This window comes from Bubalus kerabau, chromosome 2 (assembly GCF_029407905.1).
Source record: "Bubalus kerabau isolate K-KA32 ecotype Philippines breed swamp buffalo chromosome 2, PCC_UOA_SB_1v2, whole genome shotgun sequence".
Classification (NCBI taxonomy): Eukaryota; Metazoa; Chordata; class Mammalia; order Artiodactyla; family Bovidae; genus Bubalus; species Bubalus kerabau.
In genome coordinates, this window is record NC_073625.1 from 175,022,436 (window position 1) to 175,049,568 (window position 27,133).

At 41.0% G+C, this 27,133-nt stretch overlaps 1 protein-coding gene and 1 long non-coding RNA gene across 2 annotated transcripts in view; one reads left to right on the forward strand and one right to left on the reverse strand.

The window, feature by feature from the left end:
• CLSTN2 (calsyntenin 2) overlaps positions 1-27,133 on the reverse strand; it is a 727,708-nt gene that overhangs the window by 419,967 nt on the left and 280,608 nt on the right. The window lies entirely within an intron of this gene.
• LOC129644119 (uncharacterized) lies at positions 14,277-18,656 on the forward strand. The gene is made up of 3 exons (XR_008710751.1): positions 14,277-15,311; positions 16,648-16,846; positions 17,804-18,656. It is a non-coding gene; the product is annotated as an uncharacterized LOC129644119 (long non-coding RNA).

The window sequence follows — 27,133 nt, forward strand, 5'->3', positions numbered from 1 at the left end:
GCTCTAACATGCCTCCCTATCAAGACATGACCAGGTCCTTGAAGGCAGTAACAGAATCACGCCTATACCTCCATCCTAACCTATGACTCAGAGAGAGTTTAGAATTTAATTTACCGATTCTCAAATGCCCTCTTCTCTAAAATTTAAACAAATCCCTGTCTTTCTTTCACTGACCTTCACAAAAGCATTAGCAATGAATCTTTAAAACACTGAAGGTCTGCTCTCCACGATTACAAAACACTGAAATTAAATCCTCATAAAATGAACACAAGTCAAGTGGTTGAAAGGTTTAATCCTTTGCCAAATGTGTGGGTTAATCTGAGCATATGTCGGTGTATATGTGTAGAGCATGCTGGCAAAGCAGTAATTTTTTGGCCTTGGAGTGAGTTCTTCCTCTGACCTCCCCTGGCCAGCTGGGCCAGTCAGGGCCTGGTAGGGTTTATGCGGTCTGTTCATGTTAAGGGCTCAGCCATGCTGTGGCTGCCACAGTGTGTGTGTGTGTCCATAACACAGTTGTCGGTAGCATGAGGACCTTAGTCCCACTGTTAGCTGCTCTGTCTTCCCCAAAGGCACCAACATACCATGAAGCACAAAGCTGGGCCAGCCATGGTGACACAATCACTGGCTGGCATAGAACGGGCAACTTAATTACGGCAAGAAGTCAAAATTTAACAGGATCCTCAACGAAGACCCAGATACAATGAGGTGAAGACAGTTTTTTCTACTGCAGAATGCATAAAGCGTCCACACTATATAACGTATTGAGGCCCTGAAAAACTCTCCTTACTTTTGCTTAAAGCCTCAGTCCATTTGACAGGCATTTTTAAGACGACTTCAAGAACCACAAATAAAATTCTAAAGTTTTTCAGGATCTGTAGTGTGTGAAAGTTGGAAATATCTTAGAGGTAATTCAGTCTAACCATCTAGTCCCTTGATTTACACACAAGAAAACTGAGGCTCAAAGAGAGGAAGTCACTTTTCCAAAGTTAAATTCTGAGCTAGATGCAGAATAGAAACTAACACCGAAGCTTCCTGCCTTCCAGGCCAGGGTTTCTCAATCTCAACACTATGACCTGATGCTTTGAGTCAGATAATTCTTTGGTGTGGGGAGCTTTCATGTTTACTGTAGGATGTTTAGCAGCATCCTTGGTCTCTATGCACTAGATGCCATAGCAACCCTCCATCCCATTAAGAAAACCAAAGAATGTCTCTGAATGTTGCTGAGTGTCTCCTGGAGGTAGGGGGAGGGGGGTGGCAAAAATTGCCCCAGTTAAGAACCAATGACCTGAACAAATGATGCCAGCTTATGTGATTTCTGGCTCTAAGATGTACCTGGCTGTGTAATCTCAACAAGTCACATAATCTTTCTCAGACTGAGTTTCCTTAAAGTAAAAATAGTGCCAGATTTACAAGTTCACATGACTGGAAAATGTAAATGAAATCATGTATGTAAGTTTGTCAGTAAAGTGCCAAGCACACAGTAGGCAGGCAATTGCTATGATTTTTATGAGACCTGACTGTATGATGCCAGTCTATTTCCAGCAAGGTTTCTCCTCTCTGCAGTTTGCTATAAATGCCAGTGAACAATCATTCCCTAGTGGAGACAGTTGCCTTGGCTGAGACGAAGGCTAGGGACTCTTCACATTTGGAGGAAAGGGAGAGGGCTTGCGAGTCAGGTGGGGTTGTATTTGCTGTGCAGGAAGACAAACTATGAGCTCTTTGTTTGTTTTCATCATGTCTTTAAGCTTCCTTATCTCCAGCTGCAGGATTCTGCAAAATAAAATTCAATTAGTATTTATCATCCTTTTCCTAGCTGAGTAAGTCAACTTCTTTTATGGCTGAAACTCATAAAAAATGCAGAATTGCCGAAAAGCTCTGAAGATTTCAAGGTTTTGAGATGGAAAGGCCCAAGAGTAAGGGGAGAGAAGTAATTTTTTTCATAAGAAAATAACCACGCTGTCATTGGGATCACAGATAATGTTCAGACATGAATGTAAACAGAAAGTTCAATGCTGAGGATTTTAAACTTCAGCTTCACCACAAAATCTATGTGTACAGAAATATAATACTGTACAATACATGTGAGTGGGACAGCTTGTGCTATTCAGGCTGCCTCTCTGTTTCCACCCCACCATGCGTGTTTATGCTGTTTGGGATTTCAAGGGACTTGAAGACACATAAGCATCTTCAGAAGCAAGACTAATCTTGCATCCACCCTAATGACCAAAAAAGGTGAAAAGAGTTTGTAATGGTGCCTTCTTTGGTTCAGCCCTCTCTCCTTTCTACCCTGGAAATGGCAAGTGGTACCCACTCCATTCCAGCCCCTGGTTTGAGCAGACAAGTACATGCTGAGACAGCTGTTCTTCATTTTTCACTTCCATCTCTAGCCCCTCCTATCCATGCAGTGGTAACTCATGCCCTACGTCCAGAAGTCAGACCTCCTGTTTCCTTGACTTGCATTAGTGTGACTCTGGATATTTTTCCCCAAACCACCATGAAGTTTGGGAAAACTCTGCTATCTCTGACTATGGCCAGTTTCCAGGTCAGGGCACCCTAATAGCTAGGAGACACTTGTTCCCTCTCTTTTCAGTGTCACTGGAGCCAGTGGGGCTGCCCCCATGTATTTCTCTTGAACAACAAGAAATATGACTTTGGATTCCTGAGGAAATTCACTAGGATTAACTATTAGAAAGATGGTTCACCTAAGAAGCTGCCCACAGAGTCACATCTTTTTAAGAAAATCTTTTCTCCATCATGATGTCCACTATAGGAGGGTGTGTTTTGTTTGCGCATGTAAGCTCTATGGTGAAAAGCCCTTGACTGGCTCATTCACCACTGTAATTCATGTGCAATAGTCACTCAAAATTTTCTTATGAAGGAATCAAGGAACAAATGTGGGATAGGGCAAACATCCCTCTTTGGCAGTGTGCAGACCTCCAACTGTACCAAACTCACAGTCCGTCATCCCTTATTGCCTGGGTAGCCTAAAACCAGAGGTCACAAGCTGGTGGTCTTGGGAAAAATTTAGCTACCAGTGATGTTTCATCTGTAGACTGTATGCCCACACAGTGCTCTATAGACAAAATTGAATTATTTACTTTTGAAAAACCGTTTTGGAAATTTCACACAAAATTCTGGATTTCTGGCTTCTTTCGGAAAATGCTAAAACTTGGTAGATTTGAGGTTACATTTGTAGACGAAAAATACTAGACTTTTTCCTGTTTTTCCCACTAAGCATAAAGATCCTAGAATATATATAAATAGAGATATATACATGTATACATATATGTGTATATATATAAAACATAGGAAGATTCTTTTTTTTTAATTTTATTTTATTTTTAAACTTTACATAATTGTATTAGTTTTGCCAAATATCAAAATGAATCCGCCACAGGTATACATGTGTTCCCCATCCTGAACCCTCCTCCCTCCCCATTCCATCCCTCTGGGTTGTCCCAGTGCACCAGCCCCAAGCATCCAGTATCGTGCATCAACCTGGACTGGCAGATTCTTAAAGTTGGAGAGAAGAAAACAAACCAGTCAGGGAGTTCAGGAGCAGAGAAACAGCATGATAATGAGTTCCCTGGGTTTTCATTTCACCTCATATATCCCAAAACTTGAGCTGAAGAAGGCTGCAATTCAGAAATGCCAATAGACACGGGGGAAAAAAAAAACAAAACCTCCAAACAAAAGTTTACTTTCTCTAGCCAAAGGACCAGAAAAAAGAGCTGCCTAGCAAGATAGATATGGAGAAGGCAATGGCAACTCACTCCAGTACTCTTGCCTGGAAAATCCCATGGACAGAGGAGCCTGGTAGGCTGCAGTCCATAGGGTTGCTAAAGAGTTGGGCATAACTGAGCGACTTCACTTTCACTTTTCACTTGGAGAAGGAAATGGCAACCCACTCCAGCGTTCTTGCCTGGAGAACCCCAAGGACAGCAGAGCCTGGTGGGCTGCCATCTATGGGGTCGCACAGAGTCGGACACAACTGAAGTGACTTAGCAGCAGCGGCAGCAGCAAAATAGATAAGCTTTGCACAATTACCACTCTACTCTACATTACTCTACAATAAATGCTACATAAAAAACTGTGACCTCACCTCTACCTATGCCAAAAAAGGCTCAGTAGGGATCCTAGACCGCCACTCTCATGAGGCTATACTGAGGTACCCAACATCCTGGCTGAAACATTGTCAGAGAAGATTAAGTAGGGAGCTGGGACTTCCATATTCAACAGACAGTAACGAGGACTATCCTACAGTGTCAGTGAAGACCATGTGGGGAGCCTGGGTGTCTACCCTCACCTGGCATTAATGAGGAGCCCTCCTAGCTCCCCACTGCCAGAATAAACTTAGGAAAAAGTGAGGTCTTTCATCATTTCCCCACTGTAATGAGGCCATCTCCATTGCAGTATCACTGGAGATGATGTGGGAAGCTGGAGCTCCCACCTCAACTTGGCAGTAATGAGACAGCCCCCTCAGGTATCAGTGACAGCCAAGACTCTCTAGACTCTTACCTCCAGATGGCACTAAGGATATAGGGCCCACCCTCCTCTCTTGCTCACTGTCAGAAAAAGCCAATTAAAACACATGGTATATATAAGATCTAGAGTTTCAGAGAATAATTTAAAATGTTTAAGGTTTCAATAGGAAAAAACTAAGAAAATCCCAAACTGAATGAAAAACAGAACATCTATAGATAGTACTGCTGAGAAAAAAGACCTATGAGATTTATCTGACAAAGATTTTAGAGCAGACATGATGGAAATGATTGAAAAGTCAATTATAGACATACATGAATCAAAATAAAGTAGAAAGCCTAAGTAAGGAATTAGAAAACCTCAGAAAAAAAAACAAAAACAAAAACAAAAAAAACAGTAGATATAAAGGACCAAATGGAAATTTTAGAATGGAAAAACCCAGTGAATTAAAAAGTTCACTGGATGGGCTTATTAGAAAAATGAAGGAAGAAATCAGTGCACCAGAAGAGAGAAAAACAGAAATGCCTAACCTGAGCAACAGAGGAAAATGCACTTAAAAAAGACAGAGAGAGAGAAAGAGCTTCAGGGGCCTGGGGGGCCCTACAATGGAAGATCTAACATTCATGTCACTGGAGTTCTGGAAAAAGAGAGCAGTGGTGAAAAACATTCAAAAAAATAATGGCTTGGAATTTCCCTGGCACTCCAGTGGTTAAGACTCCATGCTTCCACTGCAGGGGGCATGGATTTGATCCCTGGTTGGGGAACTAAGATCTTGCAAGCCACACAGTGTGGCCCCCAAAAAGCAGGAGACTGAAAAACTCCCCTTTCGTACAAGAGACAGAAACCTACAGATTCAATAAGTTGAGTGAACTGCAAACAAGATAAACTCAAAGAAGCCCAATAGTGATATAACTAAACTGAAAATATAAGACAGAAAAAAATATGGAAAGCAGCCAGCACAACACTTCACTTATAAGGGAAAAGTAGTTAGAATGACCAAGCAAGTCAGAAGGAAGAAGCACAATGTTATTCAAGTGCTGAAAGAAAGTAATTGTCAACCTGGAATTTGATATTCAATGAAAATATGCTTCAGGAATGCAGGAGAAATAAACATACTCTAACAGGAAGAACAACTAAGAGAATTGGTCATTAGAACACCTATTCTGAAAAACTGGCTAAAGGAAGTTTTTGAAAAAAAGAAATAAGAACGTGATGAACAAAAATCCAGGTAAATATAATAGCCTTTCCTGAATTTTCTAAATTATATTGGACAGTTAAGCAAAAATCATAACATTATCTGATGTGATTATAAATGCATGTAAAATATTTAAGACAATTATAAACAGGAGAGAGTAAAGAGACATAAGTGGAGATAAGGTTTCTGTATGCCATTTGAACTGATAAAATAATGACACCAGTGGACTTGCGACAAATTGTGTATATATATATATTAGCCAGAGCAACCAATAACAACAAAAACTATACCAAAAGACACACTCAAAATACTATAAATATATCAAAATGAAATTTGAAACATATACAAATAACTAACTGGAAGGAGGACAAAGCAAACAGAAATATAAAAAGAACACACAGAAAACAGCAAATAAAATGGCAGACTCAAAACCCAAAATGTCAATAATTACGCTAAATGTAAATGGTGTGAATACATCAATTAAAAGAAAGAGACTGGGAGAGTAAATTAAACAGATTGGACCAATAAATGCCCAACACATGGTCTATGAGAAATTTACTTTAAATATAATGAAAGAGGCAGATTGAAAGTAAAACAGTAGAAAAAGATGTAGCATGCAAACATTCATCAAAGCAAAACAGAGTCGCAATGTTAATATCAGATAGAGTAAACTTAGGAGGGAAAGAAATGCTAGAGGCAGAGAGTAACATTATATGATTAAAGGGGCAACCCAGCATGAAGATAATAGCAATTCTAAACATGTATTCAATAGACAACAGAGATATAAAACGTATCAAACAAAAAGTGATAAAACTGAAAGGAAAAATAGAGAAGCTGAAGCTCTCTACAGTCCTATCTCAGCAACTGATAGAACTGGACAGAAAATCAGTTAACATATAGAAAAAAATCAGCAACACTATCAACCAATAAGATCCAACTGACATTTTTAGAACACTTCACCCAACAAGAGCAAAATATATGTTCTTTTAAATTGCCCAGAGAACATATACAGAGATATATCCTGAGCCATAAAACTAGCCTCGTTTTTTTTTTAATTAAAATCATACAAAGTATGCTCTCTGATCAAAAAGGAACCAAAGAAGAAATCAACAACAGAAATATAACAGAAAAATCTCCAAACATTTGGAAGCTTAGCAACACACTTCTAAATGACTTATAGCTCAAAGAGGAAGTCTCAATGTAAATAAAACTAATACATCAAACTAAATAAAAATGCATCAAAACTTGCAAGGCACAGATAAAGCAGTGCTGAGAGGAAAACAGATAATACTTAATGCATACATTAGATAAGAGAAACAATCTAAAATCAGTAAAGTACACTCTCACCTCAAAAGTCTAGCTAAAGAATAGAAAAATAAACCCAAACAAGCAGATGAAGGAAATATTAGACAGGAACAAAGTCAATGAAATAAAAATAGAATAACTATAGAGAAAAAATCAGTGAAATAAGGAGTTGGTTCTTCAAAAGGATCAAGAAATGATAAACTTCTAGCAAGTTTGACAAAGAAAAAAAGAGTGACGATATAAATTTTCAATATCAAGAATGAATTAGTATATATAATTACAGTGTCACATAGATAACAATAGATAAGAAAAGGCAAAAGATTCAATTTGAAGAGAAATATGAGTATGAATTAGATAACAGGATATTAAAAATAATACTCCACACACATATATCTGCCAACTTAAATAAACTAATTCCTTGAAAAACATAATCTATAACTAGTCACACAATATAAAATAGATTATTTGAATAGCCTTATAACTACTTAGAAAACAATTTATAATTGTAAAACTCTCTAGAAAGGATTTTCACTGGAGGACTCTACCGAATATTTACAGAAGAATTAACACCAATGCTACACAATCTCCTCCAGAAAACAGAAGGGAGAAAATATTTCTGAATTCATTTTATGAAACTAATACTACCCTGATATAAAACCAGATAATGGCAATACAAATAAAGAAGATGAAAGACTTCTATCCCTCATGAATATGGATGGAAAAATCCTTAATAAAATATTAGCAAGTACAGTACAACAGCACATAAGTAGAATCATACACTCTAAGTAAACTGGGTTTACTTTACAGATGCAAAGTAGTCATCACCATATTAACAAACTGAAGAAGAAAAAGCACACATTCATAACAATCCATATTAGAAAAAAATTGACAAAAATCAAAACCCATTTATGATAAAACAAAAAACTCTCAGAAACCTTGGAATAAAAATCTGCCTCAACTTGATAAGGAGAATCTACAAAAACCCTGTAGGTTATATTATACTTATTAGTCAAAGAGTGAATGCTTTCCCCTAAGATCTAGAACAAGGCAAGAAAATCTCTCATCTCCAGTCAGTGCAGTAAGGCAATAAAAGGGACAGATCTTTCTTAATTACAGATTCCATGTTTGTCTATGTAGGAGTTCATCAAAGTTGTAGGACACAAAGCATAAAAACAAACATATGAAAGCAACTGAATTGCTACACAATGGCAATGATACATAAACAACACAATGAAAAATAGAATACCATTTACAGTCACTGTAAAAATGAAATATTTGGGTTTAAATCTAACTAAACAAGTATACAATTTGTATGCTAAAAACTACACAACAGTGCTGAAGGAAATCAAGGAAAAGTTAAACAAATGGAGATATATACCAAGTTCATGGATTGGAAGACTCAACTTAGTAAAGATGTCAATTTCCCCCAAATTGATATGCAGGTTTAACTCAATTCCTATCAAGTATCAGCAGGATTTTTTTTTAGATGTTGACAAAATTATTCTAATGTTTATATGGACAGTGCAGGAAGCTCAAGATGGAGGGGATACACACACACACACACACACACACACACACCCCAATACTTTGGCTACCTGATGCAAAGAAGTGACTCATTGGAAAAGACCCTGATGCTGGGGAAGATTGGAGGTGGGAGAAGGGGACAACAGAGAATGAGATGGTTGGATGGCATCATCGACTTAATGGACATGAGTCTGAGTAAGCTCCAGGAGTTGATGATGGACAGGGAAGCCTGGTGTGCTGCAGTCCACCGAGTCTCAAAAAGTTGGACATGACTGAGTGACTGAACTGAACTGATATACACACAAAACACAAATCAGTCATAAATATATATATATATTTATGTCATATATATTTATGTCATAAATATATATATACATTTATGTCATAAATATATATATATGTCATAAATATATAATTATGACTGATTCACATTGTTGTGCAACAGAAACCAACACAACATTGTAAAACAATTTTACTCTGATTAAAAAATAAAGTTTATATGTAAAACTAAAGGAACTGAAGTTAATAAAAATAAACAGGGAGTCTACCCAATTTTAAGACTTACTGTATATTTACAATACTCAAGACTGTATAATTGTTATGGAACAACATACCAATTAAAGAAATAGAAGAGAAAACCCAGAAACAGATACACACAACCATGCCCACCTGATTTTTGACAAATGTGCAAGAGGAATTCAATGGAGGAAAAAAACTTTCCAACAAATGATGTAAGAGCAATTGTACATCCGTTGGGGGGAGGAGGGGTGGCAGGAATCTCAACCTAAGTGTTTCATTTTACACAAAAATTAACTCATAATGGATTATACATTTCATATAAAATGTAAAGCTATAATATAAAATGTAAAGCTATAAAACTTTTAGGAAAACACATCGGCAAATATCTTTAAAATCTAGAGCTATGCAAATAGTTCTTAACCTGGACACCCAAAACACAATCCCTAGAATGAAAATTGGACTTCATGAAAATTTAAAGGTCTTGCTCAGAGAAAGACCTTGTTAAGAGGATGAAAAGGCAAACTACATAATGAGAAAAAATACTTACAAACCAGATATCTGACAAAAGACTTGTTTTTAGATTATGTAAAGAATTTTCAAAGCTCAATGTTAAAAAAAAAAAAAAGCTCAATAGTAAAAGCACAAACAATCCAGTTAGAAAATGGACAAAAGATATGAAGAGACAATTCATGGAGGACATACACACATACGCGCCGGAAATAAGGACATGAAAAGATGTTTAACATCAATAGCCATTAGAGAAATGCAAATTAAAAGCACAATGAAGTAACACTGCATAGCCTATCTGAATGACTATAACAACATAACAGTGATAATATCCAGTGTCAGTTAAGATACAGAGAAACTGGACCACTCATATATTGCTGGTGGGAAAATAAAAAGGTCCAGCCACTTTGGAAGATGCTTTGGCGGTTTCTTAAGAAACTAAACACGTGACTACCATACCACCTAGCAATTGTACTTCTGACATTTATCCCAGAGAAGTGATGACTCGTGTTCACACAAAAATTTGTATACAAATGTTTATAGCAGCTTTATTTTTATAATAGTTCAAAACTGGAAACAACCCAGATGTCCTTCAGTGAGTGAACAGTTAAACAAACATTGAGTATGACCCAAACTGGTACGTTTATCTCATTGAATTCCACCTGGCAATGAAAAGGAAGGATAGATTATTGACACAGGCAACAACCTAGATGGACTTCCAGAGAATAATGTTGAGTGAAAAAAGCATCAACTCTAAAAGGTTGCCTACTTTGTGATTCAATATATGCAACATACTCAATATACTCAAAATAACAAAAGTATTGAAATGGGAACAGAATCATGATGCCAGGAGTTAAGAAGGGACTGGGTGGAGGAAAGTCAGTGTGGTTATAGGTGGACAACATGAAAGATCCTTGTGATGAACGAAATGTTTTGTATCTTGATTACCAATGCCAATCCCTTGGTTGTGATATTGTGTTATCGTTCCATGAGTTATTACTGTGGGAAACTGGGTGGTATACACAGGATCTTCCTGTGTTATTCTTTACAACTGCATGTAAAACTACCTTTACCTCAAGATAAAGCATTTAATTTACAATCAACTTAAAATAAATTAGCTAGGCCTGAGTAGCAGCTACATCTTCCCTTAGGCAAGGTAACCCTCCACTGGCACAAAGGATCTCTCTGGATCACCACAGTTGCCTCTGGTCCAGATCCACCTGAGCCAGGGCTCTTCCTTCACTGGTTCCATGGGTGTGGGTGTAGTGATCTGGGCAACACACAAGGTGGGGTGACTTTTCTCCAAAGTAAACCAGAGGGCCACTAGGAGTCGGCTTTAGCCTCTTTCGTGGCAAAATGATGATACTGTATCCCTACCCCTATGCTGCTTAGCAGTAGGTTGCAAGCCACTTGGTCCTTTCAACTCAGATCAGCAAATATTTCCCAAGAACCTCTAAGTTAGATTATGTGCCAGAACATACAGATAAACAAGCCTGCTCTGGAATAGTTAAGTAGTTCATTTGTGTCTGACTCTTTCAACCCCATGGACTGCAGCACGCCAGGCTTTCCTGTCCATCACCAACTCCTGGAGCTTATTCAAACTCATATCCATCAAGTCAATGATGCCATCCAACCATCTCATCCTCTGTCGTCCCCTTCTCCTCCTACCTTCAATCTTTCCCAGCATCAGGGTCTTTTCTAAGGAGCCAGTTCTTCATATCAGGTGGCCAAAGTATTGGAGTTTCAGCTTCAGCATCAGTCCTTCCAATGAATGTTCAGAACTGATTTCCTTTAGGATGGACTGGTTGGAATTCCTTGCAGTCCAAGGGACTCTCAAGAGTCTTCTCCAACACCACAGTTCAAAAGCATCAATTCTTCAGTGCTCAGCTTTCTTTATAGTCCAACTCTCACATCCATACGTGACTACTGGAAAAACCATAGCTTTGACTGGATGGACTTTTGTCAGCAAAGTAATGTCTTTGTTTTTTAATATGCTGTCTAGTTTGGTCATAACTTTTCTTCCAAGAAGTAAGCGTCTTTTAATTTCATGGCTGCAATCACCATCCACAGTGATTTTGGAGCCCCCAAAAATAAAGTCTGTCACTGTTTTCACTGTTTCCCTGTCTATTTGTTATAAGGTGATGGGACTGGATGCCATGATCTTAGTTTTCTGAATGTTGAGTTTTAAACCAACTTTTTCACTCTCCTCTTTCACTTTCATCAAGAGGCTCTTTAGTTCTTCGCTTTCTGCCACGATGGTGGTGTCATCTGCATATCTGAGGTTATTGATATTTCTCCCAGCAATCTTGATTCCATCTTGTGCTTCTTCCAGCCCAGGGTTTCTCATGATGTACTCTGCATATAAGTTAAATAAGCAGGGTGACAATATACAGCCTTGATGTACTCCTTTTCCTATTTGGAACCAGTCTGCTGTTCCATGTCCAGTTCTAACTGTTGCTTCTTGACCTGCATACAGATTTCTCAGGAGGCAGGTGAGGTGGTCTGGTATTCCCATCTCTTTCAGAATTTTCCAGTTTGTTGTGATCCACACAAAGGCTTTGGAGTAGTCAATAAAGCAGAAGTAGATGTTTTTCTGGAACTCTCTTGCTTTTTTTGATGATCCAACACATGTTGGCAATTTGATCTCTGGTTCCTCTGCCTTTTCTAAATCCAGCTTGAACATCTGGAAATTCACGGTTCACATACTGTGGAAGCCTGGCTTGGAGAATTTTGAGCATTAACTTTGCTAGAGTATAAGATGAGTGCAATTGTGCAGCAGTTTGAACATTCTTTGTCATTTCCTTTCTTTGGGACTGGAATGAAAACTGACCTTTTCCAGTCCTGTGGCCACTGCTGAGTTTTTTAAATTTGCTGGCATATTGAGTGCAGCACTTTCACAGCGTCATCTTTTAGGATTTGAAATAGCTCAACTGGCATTTCATCACTTCCATTGGCTTTGTCTATAGTGATGCTTCCTAAGGTCCACTTGACTTCTCATTCTAGGAGGTCTGGCTCTAGGTGACTGATCACACCATCATGGTTATCTGGGTCATGAAGATCTTTTTTGTATAGTTCTTCTGTGTATTCTTGCCACCTCTTCTTAAAATCTTCTGCTCCTGTCCACAATAAAGGACAGAAATGGCATGGACCTAACAGAAGCTCTGGTATAAGCAGCAGACAATGAAACATTGCATTGAAAGCACAGCAGAGCGCAAGATGAAGCCAGGTGCAAATGTGTCCAAAGCAATAAGAGAGGATGTTAGATCAATTTAAGCATATGATGTAATATGCTCTGCCATTCATTCATTCCACAGACTTTCACCGAACACCTACTCAGTGTCAGGTTCTAAGGACACGGAATGGATTGAGATACAGCTGCTCAAGACCAAGCAGACTCATGAATACAATCACAGCCCAGTGTGGCAAGTACCATGGCAGAGGAGAGAACTGCATGAGCCTGGGGCCATGAGGATACCACTCAGAAAACAAGAGTCTATTTCTCATGATGTAGGAGCCCTGGCAGAGGGGTGATCCTGACATGGGCATTCAGAATTACAAGGACCCCCTCAGCATTCCCCTGCTCTCTGCCTGTACACCCTGGGCTGCATTTGGCCCAGGATCCTCTTTGTAAATTAAGTTCAGACATTTAAAGTCATGTCTGATGGATTAGATGTGGACATGAGAAGGGGGGTGACTGGAAACACCCAGTGGAAACCAGACAGCAGGCAGGAATATCGAAGCTTGTGAGGGAAGCAAAAATCACTATACATGAGACAGAACTCAGATGGCAGAGGGCAGAATCAGTGGCAGACTGGACTGGAAGGTTATGTGCCATAGCACATCTCTGGCCTGCACGTGAACCCTCCATCTCTGAGAAGGGAAGATTGTGTAGCAAAACAGAAAGAGATGTCAACATTAGGAGTCCAAACAATGTTTCTGCGGGAACCCTGAGCACAAGTGGACCAGAAGAGGAGAAATGCTACTTCCTCCTGGGCTGAGAGAGAGGTGGTGAGGGGAGGTGATGAGCCCTATTACATGGGCCCATCAACAGTATGTGCGCCACCTGAGGACAGTGCTAGAGTAGCAGGCGTTCGTGGTGGGGGGTGATGGGGCACCACTGGTGGAGGTCACGGTGGAATACACCCAAATGGTATGGCCGGCCCAGGGCAGACACCATAGGAACAGGGAACAGCACTAAGAAGGATGGCCCAGAGGTGGCCCAGATAGAGACGTGGCAGAGGGCAGGCAGCAGGAACTGCTACATTTGGCATCTTAAGGACCAGAGGAGAGACACAAAAGAAGGGAAAGGGCCAAGGGGTGCTCCTGGACACTGAACTTGGGTCCAGAGAGTGTCATGTTTTTACCCTTGCAACCTTCAGCAAAATGAGCCAGGAGGTGGCTTTGCAAATATGCCCACACTCTTCAAATAGGGTTTTTTTTAACTCTTCCCTGACCTTGAAATTTTGCTAATAGTATTATTAATGAGTAAAAAGAACTCCTGCCACACTGAGATTCTCCTTTCTATTAAAAAAAAAAACACAAAGTATTTGTATTTTAATAAAGTCAACAGCTACCCAAGCTGACCATTGCCAGGGATGTCATTTACCATGGCACTCAGCTGGAACTTAGATAAATAATGATAACTTTTTAAGTTTGTAGATCATATTGAACTTGACTTAATAGGCCCTCTCTCTAAACCTCTGAAAGGATGGCTCATAAAAAACTAATTAGTTTATACAGACTGTCAAGGTTCATGGAGGACAGCTGGCCTTTGATGCCTCATCTGTGATTACAGGCAGCTACAAGATCATAAAATCGAGCTCTGAACTCACGCCAAGGTATTCCGTGATCACACGCTGGACACTGTGCCAACGCAAAAGAACTGAACTATAAATGCCTGCTTGTGCTCCTGTTCTTTGATTTGGAATCTCAAAACAAGCTAAGACATTTAGGATTTGCATTCATAGGCCCCCGATTCCTGTTAAAGTCAAACCACTGACCTTACAAATCTATGTTCATAATTAATATTTGTGATGGGGCTCAATTCCAGGCCTATTCAATATGGCCGCTGTCATAAGCTGCAGAAATAGCTTCTAGAGAAGGGATTAGAATCAGTATTAACTTGTCTAAGCTTGGCTATTAAATGGTCCAATTACAGACAGTTGGAGATAGTTTTCAATCATCATTGATTTCACCGTGATGATTGCTGGTTACAGCTTTTTAAGAGGATTTCTTCAGTGTTTTCAAATTCCCAGTTCATTCCTCTCTATGCTGTTTCCTTATCCTAACTGTCTTGGGCTCTTTGCTCTCCTGTAGCTCAAACAATGCCCTATGCCCTCAACACAGAAAATCACATTGACAGGTGGTTTTTATTTGGCCTCTGGTTTTCAAAGACACAGACGTACTCAATTATATCAGAGCAGAGATTGGAAATACAAGTTCAGCAAGATCACCAGGACACCAGGCAGGACCACTCAGGAACTGAGGCCACAGTTCCCATCAGGGACCACTTAGACTCCATTCCCTCTGGTCACGTCTGTTTCTCTCTGGGACAGCTGCCTCCTCTCAGTCTGCTGACCAAGCTCTTATACTGTGATTTGCATGTGTCACAGAAGGTTTACCTGCAACCCCTACCCTCTAGCATGGCACCTCAGCATGCAAACAGAAGCCAACCGGCCCACATGGTCTTTTCTATCTAGGTAGCAGGTCACAAGATGGAACTAGCTGATTCATTGGCCAACTACAGTCAAGTGTCCACCCCGTGTCCAATCACAGCCAGGTAAGGGGACTGGGTCATGTGGCCTGGAATCTAGCCACCAAGGGCAGTGAGTGTGCAAGTACCATAAACTTGTGATATCATGCTTGTCAATAAGGCCATAGATCAGGAGTCCTTTATGTTCAGATATCTTTGGGATTGAAGCTTGGTGGATGCCTGTGTCTTCTGAATTGGTTCTCCAGTAGAAAAAAAAAAAAAGGCTTTTATTTTGTGTGTTTCCTGATTTATTATATAAGGAGACCCTAGCTTTGGAGTTAGGTTTGGCCCATTGTCTTTGGTTGAGCTGGACAGAGTCAAGGACACTTACATGGAGATGAATGAAGCTAAGAGTGTCCCCAGGGACTGAGGCCAGGACCTCAACCTCAGGGGCACTGAGGCTACTTCCACTGAGTCCACTAGTCACGGGATAAGTTCAGATCAGTTCAGTTGCTCAGTCATGTCCGACTCTCTGTGATCCCATGAACTGCAGCATGCCAGGCCTCCCTGTCCATCACCAACTCCCAGAGTCCACTCAAACCCATGTCCATCGAGTCAGTGATGACATCCAACCATCTCATCCTCTGTCATCCCCTTCTCTTCCTGCCTTCAATCTTTCCCAGCATCAGGATCTTTTCAACTGAGTCAGCTCTTCGCATCAGGTGGCCAAAGTATTGGAGTTTCAGCTTCAACATCAGTCCTTCCAATGAACACCCAGGACTGATCTCCTTTAGAATGGACTGGTTGGATCTCCTTGCAGTCCAAGGGACTCTCAAGAGTCTTCTCCAACACCACAGTAAAGCATCAATTCTTCAGCGCTCAGCTTTCTTTATAGTCCAATTCTCACATCCCTACATGACTGCAAAAATCATAGCCTTGACTAGATGGACCTTTTTTGGCAAAGTAATGTCTCTGCTTTTTAATATGCTGTTTAGGTTGGTCACAGCTTTCCTTCCAAGGAGTAAGCGTCTTTTAATTTCCTGGCTGCAATCACCATCTGCAGTGATTTTGGAGCCCCCCCAAAATAAAGTCAGCCACTGTTTCCACTGTTTCCCCATCCATTTCCCATGAAGTGATGGGACCAGATGCCATGATCTTCATTTTCTGAATGTTGAGCTTTAAGTCAACTTTTTCACTCTTCTCTTTCACTTTCATCAAGAGGCTCTTCAGTTCTTCTTCACTTTCTGCCTTAAGGGTTGTGTCATCTGCATATCTGAGGTTATGGATATTTCTCCGGGAAATATTGATTCCAGCTTGTGCTTCCTCCAGCCCAGCATTTCTCATGATGTACTCTGTATATAAGTTAAATAAATAGGGTGGCAATATACAGCCTTGACATACTCCTTTTCCTATTTGGAACCAGTCTGTTGTTCCATGTCCAGTTCTAACTGTTGCTTCCTGATCTGCATACACGTTTAACTAAATGACGGTGAAAGAGAACAGTGGTTCGCAGGGAGCAGTAGAGAACAGTGAACTGAGGAGCCCTCCTACAGAAAAGAATCACCCTCAGAATGGGGGAACCTGGCACTATTTTTCTGGCAGGAATATCAAGATTGCTACAGGTAAGTCCAGTGATGGCTATGTGCCTCCATCTCTCTCCCTTTTGATGAGAAGTTTACTGAGGTTTGCCTTTCCCCGGAGGCTTTGTGAGGGAAGAGATCGTTCTAGTTCACAAGTCTCTGGATCAAGAGGAGCTACATCCAGACTTGAGGATAACAAAATCTTGGGCTTCAAGCCAGATGCCTGATTGGATTCCACTTTGGGGAGTTCTGGGATGCAGTGAGCATATTTTGCATGAAGAAGGGATGTGAATAGTTGCAGCCTAAGGGTAGGGAGAGAATGACCGCACTGGTGTCCCTAAGTTGTCACCTCTCCAGGCCCTACGGTAGACTGCTCCTACTCTGGGCTTAACCACGTGACTTGTTTTGACAGTAACAAAACTGTCAAAAGTTTCTGCAATCAGCACAGGAATATATATGCTCTGGCCAGCCTGCTGACATGCTAAGCCAGCGTGCTGGAAGATTACATGGCAGACAGTGGTGTCATCCCAGCCAAGGCCATCCTAGCCCAGCCAGCCTACAATCTACCCACCAGCTGGCCACAGATACCCGAGTGAGCCCAGCTGGGATCAGCTGAGTTTGACTCAGAAGAACAGAGCTGCCCAATCAATAAGTAGACCCATGAGAAAGAGTTAATGGCTCTTGTTCGACGCTCCTAAGTTTTGTAGTGTCTGTTGGACAGCAATACTTAAATGAGGCATCAACTTCACCATTTGGATTACAACTTCACCTTTATTACTGGGTCTGAGCAAATCATACAATCTGATTTAACTTCAGTCTCTCTCTCGATAAAATAGGGATAAGGAGAATGCCTATTACAGAGAATTGCTGTAAAAAGTAAATAATGCAGTGTATGTAAAATACCTACTACAGTGCCTGATAGGTAGTGTGGGCTCAGTAAGTGTTAGTTAAGGGACTTCCCTGGTGGTCCAGTGGTTAAGAATCTGCCTGCCAATGCAGGGGACATGGGTTCGATACCTGATTGGGGAACTAAGATCCCACACGCCACAGGGCAACTAAGCCCACCACCTGCCACTACTACTGAGCCTGCATGCCTCAACTATAGAGGAGTCTTCACGCTGCAATGAAAGATCCCTCATGCTGCAACCAAGACCCGATGCAGTCCCCCACCCCATCAAAATACCCAAAACCTCCCATAATAAATAAATCAATGTTACTTAACTTTCAGTGCTGTGTGCAAGCTGTTTCCTATATGAGGATGTATGATCAAGGGGACAATTCAGGGTTAAAATCCACCTCTTCCTCTACTTGCCAAGTCATGTGCTCTGGTGCAGGACAGTGTCTATCTGAAAGAAGGGGTACCTGTTTCCAACTGGCACAGTTACCATACGGCTGGCAACAATTCTGCTGTTGGTACTGATTTCATTATTCACTTTTCATCTTGTTTTAGTATATTGTCATTAATTCAGAATCCAGGAGACTTGAAATTCTCACATCAAGATTTCTCCTAGGGCAAGTTTTCTCCAGCATGCAAATTTTCCAACCTGGGACTCCACCTCCCTCCTATTAGGGTGACTAACTCACTCCAGTTTATCAGGACCTTCTCAATTTTGGCACCAAAAGTCCCACAACCTAGGAAACTTGTGGTCCTAGGGAAGCCAGCAGTGTTTTTCTCCCTGAATGTCCCTTACTCTTCAGTCTTATTGATGGAGAACACCCCACAGTATCCACTGGTTCCCCCTTAAGTGTTAGTTTTACCTGGAACATGACCTCGCCAGTTTTCTCATCTAGAAGGTCAGGGTCACTGGTGAATTGTTTCCTACCTCCAGTCAGACCATGAAGTCCATTCCCTGTTGTCATCCCCTTCTTCCTCCTTGACTGACTACCCCTTACTCCTGTGCTCCTTCCCCTGTATTCTGGCTCGAATTCCTCCTCCAGCCATCCTTGACCCTCCAACACCAAGACAGCTTGTGTGAGCACACCATAGAGTCTCTAGCTGCTGCCCAAGAACCTAGTCCAACCAGGCTCCCGTGGAAAGGCCTGGGATATCAGGATTAAGCACAGAGTGTGATGGAGGGGAACTGACCAGTAGAATCTTTAAGATGAGATGGGCCATCTGAAACCTACCAAGGCTGAGCAGACACATAGCCTGCAACATGACACAAGTTAAAACCAACAACCACAAGAGGCCACATGGCAGGGGACACAGACAGCTTCAGTTTCGGGTAGACAAAGAAAGAGAATAATTAACAAGAAGAAAAAAGTGGAAGGCTTTGCCACAACTGAGAGAAACAAGTCAGGGCAAAGACCCCAAAGTCATGGGCAACAGAGATTCAGGGAAGTTCCTTAGTCTCCCTTGGGCAGAGTGGCTTCACCCTACAAAGTATGGCAGGAGGAGTGCTGTGTTCTCTGCTCAGTGAGTGAAGGCTTCGTGCCCCAGTCTCCTGGCCTCTGAGGATGATGTGATGGCCCCTGTCCACCCCCGTGGAGCTAAGATCTGCCTCCTGAAGCGCTTGGCCCTCAGCAGACAGAAGGGAGACAGAAAGTGTGTGAAAGGAGAAAACTGGAATGAATGCAGTGCCTATGAAGGGATGACCAAGAAAGGACCCCCGTTATGTCCCCAATTCCGCATCAATCACTGTTAAGGCTGGCAGCTACCAAGTGGGTAGAACAAAGAGAACCAAGGAGCAGAGATAAACAACACTTTAATTCCAGAGTGATGGATGCATCAGGTCTTTCTTTCTCCCAGTCTGCCCGGCAAACCCCTCCAGCAGCAGCAGAATCAGGAGCACAGATGTGGTCTGATAAGCCTTTCTGCTTCTGGGGACTACACATGAACCTTTTCATAGTCACCTCCCACCCCATCTCCCCTGTGATCACAAGCATCAACGTGACCAGATCTTCTGGTTTACTGACTGGCTGTTGCACCCTCACTTTTTTTCAGCTTTCAAATAACTCCTGTATTGTTCTCAAATCACAGCTGACCTACAGCTGGAAACTTTAAGATCACGGTCACTATAGTGAGAGGGAGACTTCTCCATAGGGATGGAGGCCTGAAGACTATGGAGATGGGACCAAGGACTCTGCCACAGGCTGCAGACAGATATGGGACTCCTGTCTAGCCCTTACTTCCCTGTCTATGTCTAATCTGAACCCTGCCATCTGCTTGGAAATTGGGCAAACACAGATTATATCAGCAAAAACATTTGACAACACAAGCTCAAATCTGTCACTGAAAAGAGAACACATCTGTTTTTTTTCTATTTATGAACTAAACCATAAACATAAAATCCTGACTCCTATGTTTATATAAGAAAGGTGTTTTAAACAAACTTGCCCATGGCAGTGTTATTTTTTTAATGGAAAAATTGTGTAAACAACTCAAATATACAAAACATAATGGAAAGGTGAAGTAAACCATGATATGGCCATATGATATATAATTATGCCTACATGTTAGTATTTTTGAATATGTTTCAATCTGCTTGGAAAATGTTCTGTGAAAAGAAAAAAGCACAAAGACTGAACCATATATACTCCAGATGAATAAGAACTATGTATCTAGACGTGAATAAAAATAGTCTGGCAGGGTTTTAGAAGTATGGGTATACTGTTTTATTCTTTTTTATTCTTTTTCTTTTGTTCTTTATTTTTATTCTATTCACATGTATTGGGTTGGCCAAAAAGTCTGTTCAGGTTATTCCTGTAGCCTGTCAGGCTTCTCTGTCTATGGGATTCTCCAGACAAGAATACTAGAGTGGGTAGCCATTCTCTTCTCCAGGGGATCTTCCCAACCCAGGGATTGAACCTGGGTCTCCCACATTGCGGGTAGATTCTTCACCATCTGAGTCATCAGGGAAGCTCAATGCCATCTCCTTCTCCAGGGGATCTTCCCAACCCAGGGATCAAACCCAGGTCTCCTGCATTGCCTGGAGATTCTTTACGAGCTGAGCCACCAGGGAAGCCCAGGAATACTGGAGTGGGTAGCCTATCCCTTCTCCAGCAGATCTTCCTGACCCAGGAATCAACCTGGGGTCTCCTGCATTGCAGGCAGATTCTCTACCAGCTGAGCTACCAGGGAAGCCTAAGATGTTAAGTACTTGAATGCATAGATGCTGGTCCATATTCTTCTGTTTCCTGTTTATGTTAGATTCCAACTCTGTGAGGTCCAAGGCAACAGCCCACATTGTAGATTCCAGAGCTAAGTCTGAACCCAATTCTCTGCCTGGCCTGCTCTTCACTGAACTCTGGTTGAGACCAAGTGATGCTCAGAGAACAGGATGCAACCCCAGCCTCTGGTCCTCAGGAATAGCCCTGTACACCAACCAACTTGGAACACAAAGGCACATCCATGGTGAGGCTGACATAGATGGCCCCTCTGCTGCTTGGACAAGAGCTCAGAGGGTTGTGGGGTGAGACAGACTGAAGATGGCTGTGTCCAGTGCAGGTGGTCCTGAGGTTGCTGGATGGGGCAGTGATGCCCAGATGTGGCTGTTCCACAGTATCCCATGTGGTACTCAGCCAAAGACTTCTTTCACAGATTTTGCTGCTGCCATAAACTACCTAAATACTTACTTACTTAAACTTTTTCTTTAAATTGGGGTTTTAAAACTTCAGTAAATGTAATCAGAAAGAAAAGTAAAAAGCCAGCAATATGTGCCTCAAATAGAGTATAATCTAAATAAAATACAACAGAATGTTATTAAAATTCTAGCACAACGTGGTTGCCCATGGAGTGCTATGGGATGGAGCTTGCTCTGTCTTTGTCAAAAAAGACAGATTAGCAAGTATTTGAGGGTGCTAAAGACATTTTGATCCTTGCAACTGCACATTTCTCCTTGATAGATTCAGAAAGATTCGAAAAATAACTTAAATGGGAATGACTTAACATGGAATTCAACTTTCTTTAACAGTATGTCCAGGTACTATGGGAATCTTGCACCACCAGTGAGATATACCTCGCACACTGGAAAACTGGCAGAGGGGAAAGGAGGCAGGACTTGGAGTCTGAGGGTCTGGAATTGAGTGACAAGGCTTAGCTTGGCAACCTAGAACAGTTACTTAATTTTTCCAAGTTTCAATGTCCTTATTTGCAAAACAAAATCATAATAGCTGACCCACTTGTTCCACAAGGTTGGTGAAAGGCTTGGATGTAATTCTGTGCATGGAGCACCTTGCACACACACACCTATGTGTGTGTGTGTGTGTGTGTGTGTGTGTGTGTGTGCATGTATGCATTTATAACAAAAGAGCACACGGTTCACAACTAATAGGTTATTCCACAGGGATAAATGATAGGTAGAACATAAGGACATTACTTTTCAACTAAAATTTCCAGAGTTCCACACAATTCATAAATGATTTTCCCCAGTGTTAGTCAACGGGTTGCCACATCAGCAGACAATCCAGGCAGCATAGCTTGATGGTACAAGTGGGTGACTACATCAAGCCTTCCAAAAATCCCTGAACTTGCTTTTCTTCTTTCCTTAATATCAGCACCACAGATTATATCACTTCATTATAATCAAGCTAAAATGAATAAAACACAGCTTATTGATGATTGCGAGAATTATTGTTACTCTTGATTACTCTCACTACTACCATTGCTAGGATTATCAGAACCATGATACACTGGGCATCCTTTGGCTGCTAGTGCTCTTGGCACTTGGTATTAGTATCTTATTTAATCCACATACTAACCCAGGAGTAGGTACTATGTTCATTGTCGTTCGGTCGCTAAGTTGTGTCTGATTCTTGTAACCCAATGAACTGTAGCCTGCCAGGCTCCTCTGTCCATGGGGTTTCCCAGGCCAGAATAATGGAGGGGGTTGCCATTTCCTTCTCCAGGGGATCTTCCCAACCCAACGATCAAACCTGCATCTCCTGCATTGGCAGGCAGGTTCTTTACCACCCAGCCACCTGGGAAGCCCCAGGTACTGTGTTTATCCCTATTTTATTAAATATAAATAAGTTACCCCTCAGAGTGGAGAAGGCAATGGCACCCCACTCCAGTACTCTTGCCTGGAAAATCCCATGGATGGAGGAGCCTGGTAGGCTGCAGTCCATGGGGTCGCTAAGTCAGACACAACCGAGTGACTTCACTTTCACTTTTCACTTTCATGCATTGGAGAAGGAAATGGCAACCCACTCCAGTGTTCTTGCCTGGAGGATCCCAGGGACAGGGGAGCCTGGTGGGCTGCCGTATATGGGGTCACACAGAGTCGTACAGGACTGAAGCGACTTAGCAACCCCTCAGAGGAGTTCAGTTCCTTATCTGAGACCATACACCTTGTCAATGGCAGAGCCTAACTGAGAATCCATGTGAATCCGATCAGAGCCTGGGACTGTTCACAAGTAGGATTCCTTTATCATCATAAGACACCACTGCTGTACAGACCCCCGAGGAGGGTCTCTGTCTCAGGCAGCTGTGGAGTCCAAAGCATGAACAAAGGCCCTGGCTGGGTCCAAAGACAAGGAGGGAGATAGACTGGTAGATGCTGAGCAGAACAAGGAGGACCCAGAGAGATAACCATGGAGGAAAAGGTCCCTTCTGCTATAACCAGCTAATCAAACCAGGCCAAATAATATCCCAGGCAATTTTCTAGGCAGCCTTCAGAGAGTTACCCAGGCTGAGAAGCCAGCCAATTATGCCTGATCATTCTCTGCAGCCCTATCCTCACAAAAGAGAAGTCTAGACTGGCCCAATGTAGACAAATGAGCAATTCTATTATCTCTGAAAGGTAATCTAATTCCCTTCAAATTTAAAAGTCTCCACAGTTTCCTAACAGGCCTCAGTGGGGCTCATGCGAAATTTAATAAGTTCACGGTGTGCCCAGCTTGCTTTCAGTATCATTTTTTTGCCATGCACTGGACAGAATTTTCATTATGATTCAAGGATTCTTCTGTATCTGATTCTCTAAGATCGTGTCTGCTGAGCTTAGACACCAGGTTGAGAACTGAGTCAAGTCTAATGGACTTGACTGAGGTCTGAGAGAGGTTTCATTGACTGAGAGAGTGTCTCTGCTAATCAGCTGGGGCAGGGATCAAACAGAAATATCACAGGGAATGGGAACTCACAGCAAGGATGAGAACCCCACACTCCACCCTCAGCCCCATGGCTGGCCTACTCTGGGACACAGCAGTTTTCTCGGGCTGCCTGTGAGTTAGTGATCTCCTCTATGAAAGGAAGACAAGCATTGTGAAAAGGAAACTCAGATCAACAAAAGGTTTACTATATCTTGAACCATTGCAACATTCTTTAAATTTAACCAACACAACAATCCTGGGAAGCTTATATATTTATTCAATCAATGAAAAGAGTGAGACTACTGGGACCGCCCTGGTGGCCCATTGCTAAGACTTCACACTCCCAATGCAGGGGGCCTGGGTTTGAACCTTGGTCAGGGAATTAGATCACACATACCACAACAAAAGATCCTATGTGCTGCAACTAAGGCCCGAAGCAGCCAAATAAATAAACAATTAATAATAAAAAAGACTGAGACTATGTATTTGGTGATTGCATCTTATTGCCATAAAATAATATTCCACACCATTAGAAGGAGCCATATAGGGTCAGGGAATGAGAGATTTGTGTGGATGTGACTGCAAGTGCATTCAAATTTTCTGGAAAGCAATTTAATGTGTTTCAGAACTTTAAAATATTTGACCAATTAATTCTAATCCTGAAATCCATCCAAATGATAGAATCAGAAATACAGACACATGTTATAATAAGAAAGACCGGAAATAGACAAATTGTCCATCATCTAATACCAGTTAGGATGACCATCACCAAGAAGACAAGAGTTAATGAGTGTTGGTGAGGATGTGGAGAAAAAGAAACCCTCAAGTACAGTTGATGGGAATGTAAATTGGTATAACCATCACAGAAAACAGTATGGAGGTTCCTCAAAAAATTAAAAACCTGAACTACCATATGATCTAGCAATCTCACTTATGGTTATATATCCTAAGGAAATGAAAGCAGAGTCTTGAACAGGTATCTGTACTCCCAGGTTCATTGCAGCATTATTCACAATAGCCAAGATATAGAAACTACCTGTCAGTCAATGGATGAATGAATAAAGAAATATATACAGACATTATTCAGCCATGAAGGAAAGAAGGAAATCCTTCCATTTGTGACAATATGGATGGACCTGGAAGATGGTAACGCTCAGTGAAATAAGTCAGACAGAATGACAAATACTGAGATGTCACTTATATATGGAATCTAAAAAAGTTGAACTCATAGAAACAGAGCAGAATGGTGGTTAAAAGGGGTTGGAAGTGAGGAAATAGGGAGATGTCAGTCAAAGCGTACAAACTTCCGGTCATAAACTTGGGGGATCTAATGGATCACAGCATGGTGATGAAAGCTATACTGTGTCATGTACTTGAAAATTTCTAAGACAGTAGACCTTAAATATTCTCACCACAAAAATAAGTGGCACTTATGTGAGGTGGTGGAGATGTTAGTTAACACTACGTGGGGGTAATTGTTTTGCAACATGTAACTGTATCAAGGCAACACGTTGTATGCCTTAAACTTACACATTATATGTCAATTATATCTCAATAAATTTGGAAAAAAAAATAACAGTAAACTATAGAATATTCATTGAGTCAGAAATCACGCAGCCATTTAATGAATTGCAGAAGAGTACTTAATAAAATGGTATATATTCCTTAGTTTAGCAGGAAAAATAAGTTATAACATTGACTATGAAGTGTGATCAAAATTTTTAGATTAAAACGAAGTAGAACAATGACTGGAAGGAAATATGCTATAATGTTACCGAGGCTCTCTCTGGGAGTAAGAAATGTTCACATATTCTATAATAAACATATTGTCATAATCAGGAGATACACAATAAAAGCTGTTTTATATCCCTGGATTTTGCATTTATCCACAAAATGCAATCATGATTTTTATTTAAATGAATGATACCTTACATAGGAATTTTTTATTAAAAAAATTTTTTTTAAAGGGGGGACATCTCAAGAGAAACAAGACAGAGCAAAAGTGACATGGTTGGATCCATCCCCCCATGAGCTTAAAGCTCATCTCACAGGCTAAGTGGAAATAAAGACCACTGGGATGAGGGTGGAAAGCCTGATACACAATATACCAGAGCAGTTGCTAAGGGGCACCAAAAGCTGCAGTTGACTTTGGGAAGTGATGGAGCTGGTAGATATGGATTTTTCAATTTTATGAGAATGATAGGAATCTGAAATAAATCTTCAGTATTTTCTTTTTAAGATAAATGTTTTAAAATAAATGCCTGCAGCGTGGATGGATGGTTAGTGTCTGTGTCCTGTCTTAGAGCCGATCATAAATAACGCTGAGAAAGATAGCTTTGACCATTCTCAAAAGCACCTTTATTTTTCACTCTTAAGAGCTTGGAAGATTATATTTTTGATGAGTTAAGCTAGATTTTTTAAAAATTCAGCTGTAAATATCAAGAGGAGTATAGAAATTGTCTTCAGAGAGACTACTCAGGGCTTCACTTAGAAGCCAAATTTAACTTTCAAGAGGTGTCAGAAAACCTGTGGTCACATTTAATGGTTAGAATTCAACTCCAAGTTTAGAGCACTTGATGGATTTAGAATTGAAGAAAATCCTTTAGTCAATCTTCAGGTGAAATGATTAAGTGTCCTTCAGGTCAACAACCAAGGAAGGTAAGTCATTGTAAATCCAAATTTCCCAATACCAGATTTGCTTAAAAAATTTTTTTCCCACTTTGGTCTTTACATTACAGAGTCTATAACTTAACCGTAGAACGGCTTAATCAACAACCTCAGTTTCCTAGTTCACTACTAGACGAGAGCAGGGTTACACTGATGCAGATGCAATGAATACTTAGATGCATCCTTCATCTTTTTAAGTGTTAGCCTCACTACACTACAGTGACTTAACAGCATCCATGTACTTCTCATTTAATATGTCGTTAGTTTTCTCCCTTATGTCTTAAACAGGGTTCACACACTTCAATGGAAAGATAAATAAAGGACCTGTAAATACTCCATCTAACCAGGGAAGCCACAACTCAGTATTTCAGATACTTCAGATCTGACTCATCAAGATAAACCAGAATCCTGCAGTTTTATGCAAAATATCTCAACTCCTAAATGTTATCTGTACTTCATTTTTAAAAGCACAATCACATGCCAATTCAAACATTCCCATAACCCAACAATTTTGCTAATGTTTGTTTCGAGAGGGTTGGTGAGAATTGCTGATTAACCCCAATATAGTTTAGTTATGTCCAAGAAAGGGATGAGTTGGAATATTCCCGGGACTGGCAAAGAAGGTCCGGGAAAGAC